Source organism: Alligator sinensis, unplaced genomic scaffold, assembly GCF_000455745.1.
Source record: "Alligator sinensis unplaced genomic scaffold, ASM45574v1 scaffold269_1, whole genome shotgun sequence".
Classification (NCBI taxonomy): domain Eukaryota; kingdom Metazoa; phylum Chordata; order Crocodylia; family Alligatoridae; genus Alligator; species Alligator sinensis.
The window spans coordinates 1,208,753-1,212,112 of NW_005842048.1; positions in this window are offsets into that span (position 1 = coordinate 1,208,753).

Genomic DNA, 3,360 nt, shown 5'->3' on the forward strand with positions numbered 1-3,360 from the left:
ACAACTACAAGTGCTGAAATAAACACAAAGCTTTATTAAACATCCAGACAAGGAAAATCTTAAGAACGGTATAGTCAGACCTGATGATTGCTGTCAGAAACTAAATGTGCCCGTAGCAGGTTACGGTTACTAGGGATCTTAGGCTTTTGTCTGCGCTGAGGCCCCCTTGCCTTGGCCCACTTTACTTTGGCTGGGCCCTTCCACCCACAGCCTGCTGTCTCAGGACCATAGGCTCCTGGGCCCCAGCTCCAGCCTAACCCTTTGTGGGTTCTGGGCCCCTCAGCCCCCTTGGTCTTACCTTTTGTGGGCTCTAGGACCTGGGGTGCCCATGGCCCCTTCCACCCCCACAGCCACAGTCCAATCCTTTGGTATTTAAATACAAACAAATAGATATGAGAATCTGCTCTCAAACAAAAAGATTCTTCATCCTGGGTTAATACCACACCATGGTCATTAAAGGGCCCAAAACACTTATCTTTGCCTGTCTGGTGGCACAGGGGTTTCCTGCAATTTCCCTGCAGCCTGGAGTCCTTCCTCTTTGGCCTGCTACACTCTGTACTTGAAGTGACAGGGGCTTCTGGCTCCCTGTCACAGGCTGCATCTACAGAAGACGCTGACTGCACAGTTGTTATTGTGGAGTCATTTAGTACTTGCATACCCAAGAACTAAAGGACTGTACAGTAACCAGTGTTAGTGTGCAGTAGCATCCCCACATGGCTTTCTAGTGATGCTGACTGTGCAGTAGCATTGTGTCACAGTTTGTGCCCCATGATGCTACTGCATAGTAGTCATGAGCTACTGCACAGTAAGCATCTCATGTAGATGCAGCCACAGTGCTTTTTTACTTATCAAAACAAAGAAAACCAAAGTGTAAACTGAAGTGCAACCTATTGAAGTAAAATTAAAAAATACATGCAGCTTCAGTATGTGTAGTATCAGATGTTCATGATGTTACAGTTATTTTCCTTTTCCCTCCCATCCTTTTGCATATGTGGTACAGTCCTGTATGATGTTGAATACGATGGGATGGTTTGTTCACGTGCTATAACTATCCAAGTCCAGGGAACCATGGATTATTCCACTTCCTGCATAGTCATCACATTGTAGTAGGATTCCAGGGAAGATAGAAGAGCAGGGACTTCAGTGCTGCTGTGTCTACTTGTGGAAGAGTCACATGGGTATGCATGTACCTGGCCCTTCACAGGGGCCCTGTCCAGGCTTGTACACCTGCGTGGGAAGTTGCCAGTGCTTGAACATGTTCAGGAACATTTTGAAGACATGCTCCACAAGTTCCTGGTCATGTTTCTTTCCACATGTTCCTGTTTTTGAATCTGTCTGCTCCTGTTCTTCCCACACCAATAGTAGTTATTCCACACTTGTCTTACATCTCTGTGACAATATTGCTCATGATATGCTTTCTTTTTGCTTTCTGAAGTAGCATCCATGGTCTTAGGCTCCCGGGACTGGGTGGATGATGCCTGTCCCCTCAGATCTTGAAGGGCCTCTGAAGAAGCATCCCTGCATGACTTCCTAGTGATGCTGACTGTAGGGATGCTCCTAGTGATGCTCATTACTACTGGGAAGTAGCTCATTACTGCTGGGCAGTATTAAAGAGCTACTGCGCAGTAGTAATGAGCTTCTGCACAGTACTATACATTGTGTTGGTCCCTCTGGGTAAGGGCTGAGGTTTATCAGTAGGGCAATGGAGGCAGGCTTTTACAATTACTACTATGGTTGTTATGTGTTGAATTAAACTACTTTGAAACTGTGGGGTATGACCACTGTCCTCAATTACAGGGCATTTATACATGTGCTCCAGGGAGGAGGGCAATCAGGACTCTTAGTGGAGATGATATCTTTTATTAGACCAACAAGATTTTTGCAAAAAAATTCATTAATTGCTAGCTTTCGGGCACAAACACAAACTTCTTCAGGCATTGGAGAAAAGATTGTAAAAGTTCTCCTGGGTAGAAATGAAAGTTCATATTTCATAGGATTTCACAGAGGAGTCAATAGATGGAAAACTGCTCTGGGCAGTCAGTTCATAACTGGTATGGAGCCTCTCACCTCCTGTGAGGATCTGTGATGATACAAATTGCCTTGAAACAAAGGCAGGAGCAGGATCTCAGGTTTTAGGTGGTCACAGTTGCTTCCTGCTTGGGAAAATATGAAGTTTTAATTTAAAAAATTGGCTAAAATTTGATATCTTCCATGTGTCAGGTATCCAGGTTGTAGCTGTATTGGTTTAGAGGAAAAGGCAATTAGGAGGGGGCGCTCCCCAGGGAGAGGGGGCACTTAGAGTGGCTCTGTGTGTGTCAGTTTAAAAAACAGTAGAAAGAAAAGACATTAAGAAAAAAAGAAACCAAAGAAGCATACTGTCACACAGAGATAGAAACACTAGTAGGATGACTTTAAGAAAGGGCTAAGTGGGACAGCTATTCCTCTTCTTTCCAAAGATTGTCTGAAGTCCTGGTTCCTTGCACACAAGAGGACTCAAACATCAGGCGTCAATTTCTTTGCTTGAACAAAAAGTACACAATTCTGTTTGTGCAGTTTGCTTGTTTTCTATTGTGACCTGCATGCTCAAAAATACTGTTTATTTATTCTTAGAGATCTAAGGCTGTATCTGTTATGGTAGCTTGTTATGTTTAATGCTGTGAAGTTGCACCTGCTTATAGTATTGTTTATATTTAGCCGTATTTAATCATTGCTTAAGTTTTGTTCTTATTAACTTTTAATTTTGTTTATAAAACAGCTGGGTTTGAGTTGTTCTTGTAGAGCTCATAGGTGCTCATTATATTATGTATAATTTTTTTTTATTATTGTGAGAAGTTCTGTTAACATAACATAGCAGTGGCCTTGTTGCCAGCTTCAATTAACTAAACTTGGCACTAACCAGCTGAATCATAGGGAGGAAAGGATTACATATATTAATGAAAGATGATACCGGAGACCAATGGACAATGTCCAAAGCAAGACACTGGAAAAAGACCAAATTAAGAGGTGCTCTTGTGATGTTGGCTACAAATGTCCAGCTCGGGATCCTTAAAATTCTGGTTTATTAGGCGGATTGAAACACTGTAATGAGTTAAATCATAAACCTTGGGGCTGGTCCCCACACACACACACACACACACACACACACACACATGCACACACACAGAAGCAAGCTACAGAGTCAGGTATACCTATCCTACAAGCACTGGAGTCTGCCGTCGATGGCCAGTTGAGGCTTCTTTCAGCGTGGTGTTATCCTCCAGAAGGGGGTCGCTGGCTGGTCCTTCTGGCTGGACAGGTCTGGTCAAGTTGGAGATCAAGAGGGCGCCACTGAGGGTCACTTTTCACTGCCTTTTATCTGTC